General features: G+C 48.0%; 1 pseudogene; it reads right to left on the bottom strand.

Moving 5' to 3' along the window:
- Window positions 1-2,330: 2,330 nt before the first annotated feature.
- LOC125637904 (pepsin A-like) lies at window positions 2,331-12,466 on the bottom strand (annotated as a pseudogene).
- Between the last annotated feature and the right edge of the window lie 722 nt (window positions 12,467-13,188).

Raw genomic sequence — 13,188 nt, 5'->3', positions numbered from 1 at the left:
ACTCCATGTCAGATGAGTGGGGAGGGGAGAGGTCTCACGCCCAGACCCTGGTGGGACAGGGGCCCACATTGTCAGACAAATTAATCATAAGGGGCACTAATTGTGCCCCTTTATCTCATTAGACAAACCAGAGATCCAATCCTCTCTTTTCTCCTAGCTTTTGAGGTAACCCTTCCAGGTCAGGGCTGGAACAGATTATTGGACCTGGGGATAGAGGTCTTCTCTGTCCTGGGACCTTCAATTCAGAATAAGGAATCTATCCCTGATGCCCCTTCCCTTCAGCTCCCTGTCTGGGTGATGCTGTGTGTACCATATCACCTCCCACAGGTGGCCCTGTTCAGGCTGAAGGTCTAGAAATCATGGAGATTCTATTCCAGTGACTCAGTGCCCTGATCTAAATATCTGATGAATATGCAGGGGCTCATCTACAGAAACAGCAGCAAATATTATGATTATCAGGCCTGCAACCTGACAAGGCTACAGCATGGAACAAACTTTAGGAAGTGCCATGCTCCTGGCTAGCTCTTGTTAGGTGTCCTGGTAGCTCTGGCAGCTTCCTGATTTACCCCTTTTCTTGGTGTGGGTGGCGGGCTGTGGCTGGTATGCTGGCCTCCCTGGTCTGGGAGGGAGATTTGGCTGCTTCCTGCCATCTAGTGGGGAATGCTCTGCATGGACGGGAGTAGTGCCAGAGGCCATAGTCAAGATCCCATTTTGCTAGGTGCTAGACAGGCCCTGCACTGGAGAGCTTCCAAGCTGAACAGACAAAGAGAGGATCATTATCCCCATTGTACAGGTGGGGAACTGAGGCACAAAGAGGGAAAGTGACTTGCCCAAGGTCTGTAGCACAGACTGGGATTGAAGCTAGGTCTCAATCCAATGCCTTCGCCATAGGCCAGAGTCGGAGAAGCCAGAGGATTGTCTTTCTTACGCTGCAGTTTGTATTCACTCCTCTAAGCATAGAAGGCCTCATAAACCAAAATAGGCCGTCAGCGTTTGAACCTAATGTTACTATTCCCTGTGAGCCCTGCCCTGTTAGAACAGCTGGGAGCCAGACCCTTCCCCTTCCTCTGTGTCACTGTCGTAAGGACTCAGCCTTAACCCCCGCTCTCTCCCTCCAGCCTTGTTTGTTGTATCTGAGTACTGGCCAATTTCCTTGAGTTTACATGTCTGGGGACAACACAGAGACAATGACTCTTTCGAAAGGGGCTGAACAGACTTGCCCGGAAAGATGCACAATGGTCTTTTCCCAAGGTCTCTTCCTGTTAGTGAGTGGAACCAGTTCTGGTCTAAACCATGTTGCACCTTCCCAAACTGGCTTCTCTGCCAAGCCATGTGCTTAGAAAACTCTTCTGTGCAGAGCTGGGTGAAGGTCCTTGGACCAGGCGAGTTACATTGATGGTTGTGGTTTGTGAGATCCCTGGGCTGTGGCCCTTCTCTGGGTGCCTTGCTTTAGCCGCTCCTTGCCCCTTGCTTGGTGGCTGGGAAATGGGACTCTGGCTGCCCCTGCTTTAGGCCATGGGTAGTTATTCCCTAATTCTTCATTCTGGGGTTTCCTTCCAAGCAGCTGGTGCCAGAAGACAGGACACTGGGCAAATGGACCTCACCTCTGACCCAGTCTGGCTATTCCTGAGTTTCTCCAGTGAAGTGAAATCTGTCCCTGCTCTCTCCTAGCTCTGGCCCCATCTCTAACAACACCTCGGAATGTGACCCCGCCCCCTCATAGACCCAGCCCTCATGCTGGCCCTGGCTTTCCTCTGTGCTGGCCTAAGGACTGGGTCATCTCCTGGCCCCACAGCAAATCCTAGCTGTTGGTTCATGTAGTGGCGGGTCAGAGAGCCCGCATGTAACTGCAGCTGGGTGTGTCCCCGCCTGTGTGAATGCTGGTGGAAGTGTAGGACTGGGAGCAGGTCTGCAGCTTGTCACAGCACAGTGTGAGAGGGAACCCAGGCTGGTGAGTCAAAGGATTCAGTGGTCCCCAGTTCCAGTAGTACCTGTCACAGCCCTTACCCCCAAATGGCTGTGTTATGTAATTTATGGACAGCCCCCAAGCCCATCTCATGAGATACTGTTGGAAGTAACAAAACAAACAGGTCAGGAGTGAGGGGCATTAGCATAGTGGGGTGGGACAAGAATGGAATTGCAGTGTGGGAGCTGAAGGCCAGGGTAAGGGGACATTGGGAGAGCTGCATGTGGAGGGAGCTCAGGGCTGGCATATCAGGAGGCTGCAGATTGAGATTGGGGGCCACAGCAGAAGATATGAGAATGTTCCCTTCCTGCCTCCTCATCAGTGGAATGTGGGTCTACCTGCCCATCAGAGAGAAACAATTCACTACAGTGCTCTTATAGTCCTTTATTCTACTGTTGGTATGATTAGAGACGAGAGGGTGAGTTTGGGGTGGGGAATAGTGTGTGTCCATTAAGGTCCCAACAGCAATAAGGGTCACTAGACTGACTCACATTGTTGGGGCTCTGGAGAAACAGATACTCTCCGGGGTCAGGGTTCCATGGCAGTGTCCCGGGGATGGTGCTGTGTTCATGCCATGGGGGCCAGGCCCACCTAGTTGTTGGCCCTGTCGAAGACAACGTAGTACTGGCGGATGAAGACATCTCCGAGGATCCAGAGGTCTCCAGAGGTGGTGGGGAGGTCGATGCCTTCAAAGATCAAGAGCCTGAGTTCTGCACCAGGGTAAAATGGGACATGGGTTATTGGGCTGGAACTTCAATGACCCCTTGAGTTATTATCCTGCAGGGAGTGCACATGCCTGCACCTGCACCATCTTGGGATGGGATCTCACCACTGCTCCCAAGCTAAGGAGCGTTAGCCTGGGTCAGGCCTTGGCTTGGAGACTTTAAGGGACAGCTTGGGGATGCAAGCAGTGGGGTTGGTGAGTGAGGCCTGGATGCTCACAGGTATTTAGGGGCATAACTCCCATTGAGGTACCTTTGTGGATCTGGGCCTCAGTACAGTCCCAGTGCTTCAGCCTGAGGCTAAGGGGTGCAGCCTGTGAAGTGGGAAGAAAAGCAAGGCCCTGATCACTTCTTTTCATCCCTTGAGGAGGCAAAGCGCACTCTCTCCAGACTCCTGGCCAGATTCCAAAGGGAGCGATTACATTCTGCCACCAGAAATCCTGCTGTGATTATAAGTGGATTTGGGCTTCCCCACTGCTTGTCCCACCTACCAGCTGGTGTTGCTGTGTGCTGTTAAAGCAGTTTAGCTGTTCCTCCCCAGAGGGAAGCAAACCTTTATCATGGGGAAGGAAAACTCCTTCCTGATGCCCATGCCCTGGAGCACGAGGCAGTGATCTCTCTTGATCTAGCCTCCCAGCTTGGGTAGCTGCTCATTTAATTCTCTCCTAGCCCCATAAGGCCCCGGCCCTGGTGATCTCCTACGGTGGCCAGCTCTACAGGCTGCCTCGCTGCTCTTGCGGTGTGTCACTTTCACAGTGGGCCTGCCTTGATCTTGACCGTCCCTCCCCCTGGATCCGTTTGTGGGAAGAGCTCTCTGCCTCCCCACTCTCATACTGGGGACAGACTCTGAGCTGCATCTCAGTGATGCTCCTGCAGGCCCATGCCGGCTGTGCAGGGGGCAATTGCCAGCATGTTCAGTGCAATGGCCTAAGGCACAAGCCCTGGCTAAGAGGCCCCGAAGCGGCTTTCTCAGCGGGACACTCACATCAGTGATGTAGGCACTGACGGGCAGAGGGAACTCGCTGCCTGTTGATGGTGAAGACGATGTTGGGCAGGCTGCTCATGGCACTGCAGCTGATCTGCAGGGAGGGAGGCAACACACAGAGGAAAGGTTAGACACGTCTCGGGCACTAGGTTCTCCAATGAGAGAGATGGAGCATCACATCCGTGTGTAGCAGACACCTCTAGAAGCATCTCTCCCTCTCCCTGCCCTTACCGTGCCATCGCTGGTGCCGATGTAGGAGTTGATGTTGGAGATGCCAGAAGGGGGCCCAGCCAGCAGAGAAGTACCAGTGTCAATGATAGCCTGGCAGCCACCAGAGCAAGCGATGGTCTCTCCGTTCATGGTGACGCTGCAAGAGAGAGAGTCGGGGGAACGTTCCCAGTAACGCTCCCGATTTCATTCCCACTCAGCCCATGAGCCAGCAGCGAGAGGCCTGCAGGGTGGAGCTGCCTCTCACCCCGCCCACCCACCTCCCTTGCCCCAACTGCCAAGAACTTTCCCCTGATGTTTCAGCCTCAACCTTCTTGGCTATTGCCCATCGCTCATCGTCCTACAACCTTCTGGGACTGTGACCGATCTAGCCTGGGGGTCACAAACAGAGGTCAAGGGGTTGTGCCCACCCTGCCCTGTACTTTATTGCTAAGCAGAGCGGGTCAGATGAGGGTTCCTGGTGTGGACGAGGTGGAGAACCACTGATCTAACCTTCTCACTGGTGAGCCCCTTTCCTATAGCTCCAAGGAAGGCGTGATTCTGACTCCCTTGTCTCTTGTCTTGTCTAGACTCTGTAATTTGAGCTTCCCCAGGCTCCCACATGCATCTTCTTTTGCCTGTCTCCTCAAGGTGGCCGATGAAGGGGAAGGACCAAGGGGTAGGAGATACCTGTCCATGGTGGTTTGCCAGTAAGTGTCAGCAGAGAGAGGGATCTAGTTGAGGTTCCCAGAGTAGTAAGATGAGTCGATGCCGCCGAACATCACAAACCTCCCGTTCTGGTTGTCCCTAGAGAAGGGAGAGGGGAGAGTCAAAGCAGATGCATGAATGGCTGGCTGGCAAGTCAATAGCAAACGCTCTGTCTGAACATAATAATGGCCATACTGGGTCATTACAAAGGTCCATCTAGCCCAGTATCCTGTCTTCTGACAGTAGCCAATGCCAGGTTCCCCAGGGGGAATGAACAGAACTGAATCAACAAGTCATCCATCCACTGTTGCCATTCCCAGTTTCTGGCAAACAGAGGCTAGGGATACCATCCCTGCCCATCCTGGCTAATAGCCATTGATGGACCTATCCTCCATGAACTTATCGAGTTCCTTTTTGAACCCTTCCCTATTAGAGAAAGCCACAGCTGGGCAGTGCTGGGATACAGTCAGAGCTGGGCACATCAGTGTTTAGTAGCGGAGAAAGGACATGACAGTTGTCTGGGCGGGGCACCTCTACCCCTACTTTGATAACTGTCTCTTGCCAGGTCTCAAAAGCTAAGCAGGGCTGGACCTGCCCTAAGATTGGATGAGAGACCTTCAAGGAAAGGCCCAGGTGTTTGAGGCAGTGGTGGCAGGTGCTGCTGTTCCCTCTGAGTCAGTACTGAGCAGTCTGGTGCTAGAAGGTGATGAGCCAGGGAGTCATGTGGGTGACGTGGGGCACTTCCCCCCCAGGAGTCAGTGGGTGTAGAGAGGGCCCTGATGCTTTAATATAATCGTTAGAGGCACTAGTGTTCACTTCTGCTCCCAAAATGTACATCACCAGCATGGAATGGCTGCCTTGTTCCACCCGAGATCGCTGTGTTTTGGGAATTCTGATGCAAACATTGCAGGGCTCACTGAATGTGAGAGGTGCTGAATCTCACTGCAGCAGATGGGCTGTTTCCAGCCCTGATTTACGAGCTCAGGTAGACGGAGAAGAGGTACTAGGACACCAAACCCTCGTTCATCATGTTGTCAAAGACGGGGGTGGCTCCAGAGGAGGAGCTGCTGGGGAAGGCCAGACCCAGGATCCCATCAAAGGGGAAGTAGTAGAGGAAGGAGCTGGGCTTGGTCTCGCTCAGGCCAAAGATCTGATTGGTGTCCACAATGCCTCCAACCTTAGAAGAGGGATGGGGACAATCAGACACACCCTACACCCTGGGAGAAGCTGCCAAGTCTGCCAGAGAGTCTTTACAGCGTGCAAGTTCTCAGAGGCTACCATGCCGTGAATTGTGCTCTCTCCCCCATGATTGGCTTTGTTGTCTCTTCTCTTCCCTTTCTCTATTCCTGTCTCCCAGTTCACAGCCAGTGGAGTTCCTGCTTTAGCTTTGCAGATGCAACCTTCCTTCGAATTCCTAATCATTTCCCTTCTCTGCTCTAGGGGCTTTGATCCTTTCTTGTGATTTACCTGGATGGTGTCGTAGCCCAGGATTCCGGTTCCATACTGGATGGAGACGTCCTCGCTGGTGGCCTCGTAGGTGGAGGAGTCTGATGGGTTGAAGCGATTGTGGTCTTCTGCAAGTACAGAAGAGTCAAATGGTCACAGACCGACTCTTGTAACTCTCCCCATGTGTTGTATGGGAGACTAGTGAGGCTGTGAATTCTTTGGTGGGGGGAGGGTGCTTATGCACTGCAGTGCTCAGCATTGCAACGCCTAGGTCCCGTTGTGAATCTAGCTCCTGAGCTTCCTAGAAACCATTCCCCTCCTCTGACACTGTACAATTGGACAATCCACAGACAATGGAAGGAAACCTATTCATATCTGGCTTCCACGGTAGCTGGAAACTTATGATTTTTTTAATTTTAAAAAAATTTGATTTTAAACAATGTAAATACATTTTTCTTTTAAAAATAATACTTTAAAATTAAAGTTTAAATTATGACAACATATGTGCAAATCTAAACTTACTAAAATCTATTAAAATCAGTTAAATTAAATAAAAAATTACTGTTAAGTAGTGCATATTTGTTGCTGAAGTTTTAAAGATAGACCACTGAACTGGTGGATTACACTGGCTCAGCAGCTGGAACTAGACTTGGTTGAAGTGCTAAACCAGCTTTTCACAGCAGTAGCCTCTTCCGCAGGTGCAGAGAGAATATTTTCTTCATGTCAGTTCATACAGCTAGTTCAGTTCACTGACTAGTTCATTTTAACTTAAGAAATTGACTGGGAGTTGTAAAAGCAAGATAGCTTGTTTTCCTTTCCCACTAAAAAGTAAGTGTGAGAGGATGAAATCCAAAATCTTGGAAGGACATGGTGACCAGAAACAATCAGTTCAATTCACTGACTACACATAAGAACATAAGAATGGCCCTACTGGGTCAGACCAAGTGTCCATCTAGCCCAGTATCCTGTATTCCGACAGTGGCCAGTGCCAGGTGCCCCAGAGGGAATGAACAGAACAGGTAATCATCAAATGATCCATCCTCTGTCACTCATTCCCAGCTTCTGGCCAACAGAGGCTAGAGACACCATTCCTGCCCATCCTGGCTTATAGCTATTGATGGACCTATCCTCCATGAATTTATCTAGTTCTTTTTTGAACCCTGTTATGGTCTTGGTCTTCAGAACATCCTCTGGCAAGGAGTTCCACAGGTTCACTGTACATTGTGTGAAGAAATACTTCCTTTTATTTGTTTTAAACCTGCTGCCTATTAATTCCATTTGGTGACCCCTAGTTCTTGTGTTATGAGAAGTAGTAAACAACACTCTCTTATCTCCTTTCTCTACACCAGTCATGATTTTATAGACCTCAATCATATCTCCCCATAGCTGTCTCTTTTCCAAGCTGAAAAGTCCCAGTCTTATTAATCTCTCCTCATACGGAAGCTGTTCCATACCCCTGATCATTTTTGTTGCCCTTTTCTGAACCTTTTGCAATTCCAATATATCTTTTTTTGAGATGGGGCAACCACATCTGCACACAGTATTCAAGATGTGGGCGTACCATGGATTTATATAGCGGCAACGTGATATTTTCTGTCCTATTATCTATCCCTTTCTTAATTATTCCCAGCATTCTGGTCACTTTTTTGACTGCCACTGCACATTGAGTGGATGTTTTCAGAGAACTATCCACAATGACTCCAAGATCTCTTTCTTGAGTGGTAACAGCTAATTTAGACCCCATCATTTTATATGTATAGTTGGCATCATGCTTTCCAATGTGCCATTACTTTGCATTTATCAACATTAAATTTCATCTGCCATTTTGTTGCCCAGTCACCCAGTTTTAAGAGATCCTTTCACAGTCTGCCTGGGTCTTAACTATCTTTAGTAGTTTTGTATCATCTGCAAATTTTGCTACCTCACTGTTCACCCCTTTTTCCAGATCATTTCTGAATATGTTGAATAGGACTGGTCCCAGAACAGACCCCTGGGGGACACCACTTTTTACCTCTCTCCATTCTGAAAACTGACTGTTTATACCTACCCTTTGTTTCCTATCTTTTAACCAGTTACCAATTCATGAGAGTACCTTCCCTTTTATCCCGTGGCAGCTTCCTTTGCGTAAGAGCCTTTGCTGAGGAACCTTGTCAAAGGCTTTCTGAAAATCTAAGTGCACTATATCCACTGGATCCCATGCTTGTTGACCCCCTCAAAGAATTCTAGTAGATTGGTGAGGCATGGTTGCCCTTTACCTACCCTTTGTTTCCTATCTTTTAACCAGTTACCAATTCATGAGAGTACCTTCCCTTTTATCCCGTGGCAGCTTCCTTTGCGTAAGAGCCTTTGCTGAGGAACCTTGTCAAAGGCTTTCTGAAAATCTAAGTGCACTATATCCACTGGATCCCATGCTTGTTGACCCCCTCAAAGAATTCTAGTAGATTGGTGAGGCATGGTTGCCCTTTACTAATACCATGTTGACTCTTCCTCATTAATTATGTACATCTATGTCTGACAATATTGTTCTTTATTATCATTTCAACCAGTTTGCCCAGTACTGAAGTCAGGCTTATAGGTCTGTAATTGCCAGGATCACCTCTGGAGCCCTTTTTAAAAATTGGTGTCACATTAGCTATCCTCGTGTCCTCTGGTACAGAAGCTGATTTAAATGATAGGTTATAGACTACAGTTATTAGTTCTGCATTTCACATTTGAGCTCCTTCAGAAGTCTTGGGTGAATACCGTCTGGTCCTGGTGACTTATTGCTGTTTAATTTATCAATTTGTTCTAAAACCTCCTCTAATGATACCTCAATCTGGGACAGTTTCTCAGATCTGTCACCTAAAAAGAATGGCTCAGGTCTGGGAATCACCCTCACATCCTCAGCTGTGAAGACTGATGCAAAGAATTCATTTAGTTTCTCCACAATGGCCTTATTGACAACACTTCCTTTATTTAATACACTGTTAATTTTAAATGCAGATTGTTTTAATAAACTTTTTTCTTAGCTATCCAGCACATTTAAGGTCGTTTTATTTTACTAATAATTTTTAAAAGCTTTTTTTTTTCATTTTTAATCAAATTCCAATTACCATGTAAAGGTGAACACATACTTCAAGTAACAAGATTAGTCAGCTAGCAAAATGAAAAATGCATCCTTCACCATTTTCTCATAATTAAAAAATGTACAAATAAATGTATGTTAAGGTCTATAAGTGGTTACACTCAATATATACAGATTTATTTCTCTTCCTGATTAGAAAGAGGGAAGTATCAATTTTAGGGTAAAAGCTATAATTAGTTGCAAATCAAGGTGTTTTAATGGTTACCAACAAAAAACAACTTCCTGCAGGAAAATAACTAAAAAGTACAAATGCAAAGCAAGATTAAAATCCGTGATTTCAGTCAAGGTTTCCTCATTGCTGATTTAAATCTCTCTGATTTCAATCAAACCACCCAGATGGCGTGTCAAGGCAAGAGGTGTTGCAGGTAACTTACTGCAGGCTGGGCTGGAGCAGTACACAGAGGGCACCCAGAGGTTGGAGGAGCCGGTGTCGAAGAGGACAGAGAAATCCTGGGCTGGGATGCTGATGGAAATGGTTCCAAAGTACTCGATCTGCCAAAGCAAGGCAAAGAACGATGTATCTGTGCAGGAGGTGATTGCCTCTGATTTCATGCAGCTAAGCAATGCAAGGCTTGGTCTGTAGCTGGATGGGTGACTGATAGGTTAAAGGCTAGTGCTTGGGTTGGGGCTGGCAGCTCATCAATCAGCTGACATGGTAACAAACAGCCTACTTTGCGGAGGGATAGCTCAGTGGTTTGAGCATTGGCGTGCTAAACCCAGGGTTGTGAGTTCAATCCTTGATGGGGCCATTTAGGGGTCTGGGGCAAAAATTGGGGATTGGTCCTACTTTGAGCAGGGGGTTGGACTAGATGACCTCCTGAGGTCCCTTCCAACCTTGATATTCTATGATTCTGAAGAGAGGGAACCATTGCCATCCAAGAGCTAGATCCTCAGCTGGTGTAAACCGGCATAGTTCCACCAGCTGATTTATAGCAGTTGAGGATCTGGGCTACGGTGGCCTTGCTAAAGGCTCAGCCTGAGCTGCTGTTTCTCAGCCATCACTTTGCCCAGCATGGCTCCTAGGACCTGCTGGCATCTGATGCACAGAGTTGTTTATCCCCAGTTTCCATCAATCTCAGTGTATTGGAAGCAGAGAGCCAGCAGATCTGGGAGTTCTATTCCCAGTGCTCTTCTTAATGCCATCCAATCACAGCTGGGGGCTGGATGGCCCAGCATGGGGGCTGGGGAAGGTTCTTGGCAGCAGCAAGGGAAGTGCTTGTTTGGAAGCACATGGGTAGGGGAGTGGGTTGGGGCACTTTTTGGAAGAGAGAGAGATCAGCTGTTGGCAGAGGAATGGGAAGCTTTGATGAGGAGAGGGAGGCTTCAAGACCTGCTCTCCTGCCATACTCATGTCCATGTAGTTTGTTTGGGGCTCGCTGGCATCCTCGTTGGCCAGGCTGGGGAAATACTTGGAGGCCAGCTGTTAAGGGTGTTTCTTCAGGAAATTCTCCAGGAAGCCATGTTCCTTAAGGTTCTGCCTCAGGGATTTCCCCTTCTTCAGGGAGACCCTAATCAACAAGGGTGGGGAGAGAGACTGCTCAATAAGAAATAAACAATAGACAAACCTTGTGTTCAGGGAATACCGTGCAGTCCGGCTCTTACATTGCACGGAGACCCCTTTTTATAGCTGGGATTAGCACAGGGTATAGGTGAGTTGGGTGACCAGTGCACTAAAAGTCAGTGTGAGTTGGGCATATAATTCCCGTAGGACGCTTGGAAACTCCTGGCCCATGTGTAACTAGCACTGAGAGGGCCTAGTATGCTGGGAGCTGTACTAATACATTGTATAAGACAGTCCCCCTGTCCTATAGATCTTACTGATGAAATAGACAAGGTGGACAAAGGACATATGTTCATTTTTATCCAGAGAACTGAGGCCCAGAGAGACTCGGTCACTAGGTCACACAGGGAGTCTGTGGTAGAGCTGGAAATGAACCTAGATTTTCCAAATCCTGTTCCAGTATTGTAACCATAAGCCCATCCTTCCTCATACCTCTGCTATGCCATACAGCCAAGGGGTAGTTCCCACCTGCTGCCTGTTAGGATATAGATATTCAGGCCTGTCTGTAAAGGCCTATACTCTAAGAATTTAGGTGTATTCTTATCACTTGGCTAGTGATAGAGGTATAAAAGAAAGAATCAAAACCACTGTCTGCCAGTGTAAGGGCCTTCTCTTACTGTGACAGTTTGTGGCCCTGTGCTTAGGCTCAGGCCTTTGGCTAAGCAGCAGAGGCAGCCATAAGCTGGGAAGCGAACAGTCACATCCTCACATTCCAAACTAGTCACATTGAAATAAGGTGCTATTGGGCTGTTAGGCACTATCAGGACAGGATTGTATTCCTATCACCTCCAGAGAAAGGGAAGTGCCTAGAAAATGTAAAAGGAAACTTAGTTTGATAGCATCCTGTCTGGCAAGAACTCACTTATCAATAGCTGGGATGTGAAATCCTCACTTCTGTATTGTTTTGTCATTATAGTTCCCACTTTGCTGTTGTTTGTCTGTATAATCTCTGTCTGGTTCTGTGATTGTTCCTGTCTGCTGTATAATTAATTTTGCTGGGTGTAAACTAATTGAGGTGGTGGGATATAATTGGTTACATAATCATGTTACAATATGTTAGGATTGGTTAGTTAAATTTCAGGAAAATGATTGGTTAAGGTATAGCTAAGCAGAACTCAAGTTTTACTATATAATCTGTAGTCAATGAGGAAGTGACTGGGGGTGGGTGGGGGTGGGCATGTGGGTGTGTGAGATGGGAACAGGGAATGGGGGTAAGAAAATTGGAATCATGTTTTGCTAAAGGGGGAAATGGGAACAGGGAATGGGAGTAAGGAAGTTGGAATCATGTTTTGCTAAAGGGGGAAATGGGAACAGGGAATGGGAGTAAGGAAGTTGGAATCATGTTTGGCTAAGGGCAGGAATGGGAACAGGGACACAGGTGTAAGGCTCTGTGGTGTCAGAGCTGGGAAGGAGGATACTAAGGAAGGAAACTGGAATCATGCTTGCTGGAAGTTCACCCCAATAAACATCGAATTGTTTGCACCTTTGGACTTCGGGTATTGTTGCTCTCTGTTCATGCGAGAAGGACCAGGGAAGTAAGTGGGTGAAGGAATAAGCCCCCTAACACTGCCTATTAAAGAATGAAGTATTGAGGAGAGAGATGTAGGAGCTTCTGCTGCTGCTAAGGGAACATTGCTCTGTAGAAAGCTGAGCTCAGAATCCCAATGTTTCTTGTTCCCCCCTGCACTCACTTTGTCACCTGGCACTGAGAAAGCACCACCAGACTGAGGAGCAGAAGCCACTTCATGATGTCCCTGTACACCCAAACTGGTGGGGAAAGGAAAGTGCGAGTGCTAAATGCAGCGCAACGCCGGGATGCTGCTCCTTATATGCACATCGTGCAGAGCCTTTCCTATCCCATTCGTAACCCTGATAAGAAATGCAAACCTTCCTGGTAAGATTGTCCAAGATGTCCTTGAAAGAAAGGTCTGGAGAACACTCCAAGTTCACAGATCTCCACCTTCGCTTGGCAGTGACCTGAAAATGGGGGCATCTTCTAGAGGGAAGGGGTGAGAGTTAGGGGAGGTTTCCCAGCTAAGCTTTGAAAAGAAATGATGCTGGGTTGTTTTAAAGAGCAAACAGGAGGCACAGAGGAATTGGAATGGGATACAGAGATATTCACCTCCAGGTCGCTGGTTCCAGTTTGGGCCCCAGTTGTAAAACAGCCATGTAGTGGGAACTGGTGTCTCTATGGGAACTGACATATGAAGCTTTACTCCTCTAGCTCATTGGTATGAATCTGAGCCCAGGTCAGCGCAAGGAGCTGAAGTTAGTGGACAGGGAAATAGGATGCATGGCATGCTACGGTCTGAGTAACTGGTTGACTCAGAGGATATGGAGCCGTTCACCCCTATGGCACTGGTCCAGCTCACTCAGTTCAGTAGAAAAAATCTTTGTCAACCCTGTGGATGAAATATGCTGATGGTCTTTGTGAATTTCCTAGTGACACATGTCAGGGAAGGAAAGGAT

This window comes from Caretta caretta, chromosome 6 (assembly GCF_965140235.1).
Source record: "Caretta caretta isolate rCarCar2 chromosome 6, rCarCar1.hap1, whole genome shotgun sequence".
Classification (NCBI taxonomy): Eukaryota; Metazoa; Chordata; order Testudines; family Cheloniidae; genus Caretta; species Caretta caretta.
The sequence above is the reverse complement of the archived record's forward strand: the minus strand, read 5'-3'. Positions and strand labels throughout refer to the sequence as shown.